Below are 566 nucleotides of genomic sequence, written 5' to 3' on the forward strand. Positions count from 1 at the left end.
GCATATTGGGCTCATTTTGCTGAATGAATATAGCTACAGCAGTTTTTCCGATAGGCTTCAAAATACTGAGTAGTTCAATGGGACACAGTTATCATTGGTCTTGAGTAACTTTAGTAAAATAGCAAGTGAAAGACAAGAAATTAATACAAACGAAACTATAAGTCGAATGAACAGAAAAACATGTATTAAATGAATGAATTACTTCAGTTAGTAGTTTCTATTTTTCAAACATTTTCTTTACATTACGTCTTAATTTAAACCGAACTCAAATCACGAGAAGCTTCACAACATGAAAAGCAATTAATATGCTAATTGTGTAAGACAATGCATCTTGTTTTCGGCAACTAACAATTACAAACCACCAAGCCGATAGAAGTACATCTTAATGAATATTCATAATTTTTTTGTTGTTTACAAGTTGTATATAATGAACTCATCAATACGGTCAGTACGCAATGAACCAATAACGTATTATGTGACGTTAAACAATCAGGTAGAGACTGAATTATGAATATTATTTATAAACAAATTATGAATATTATTTATAAACAAGTTTAAGAGGAAAT

The sequence above is a fragment of the Ruditapes philippinarum genome, unplaced genomic scaffold (genome assembly GCF_026571515.1).
Source record: "Ruditapes philippinarum isolate M1 unplaced genomic scaffold, ASM2657151v2 ctg2887_1_1_1_1, whole genome shotgun sequence".
NCBI lineage: Eukaryota > Metazoa > Mollusca > Bivalvia > Venerida > Veneridae > Ruditapes > Ruditapes philippinarum.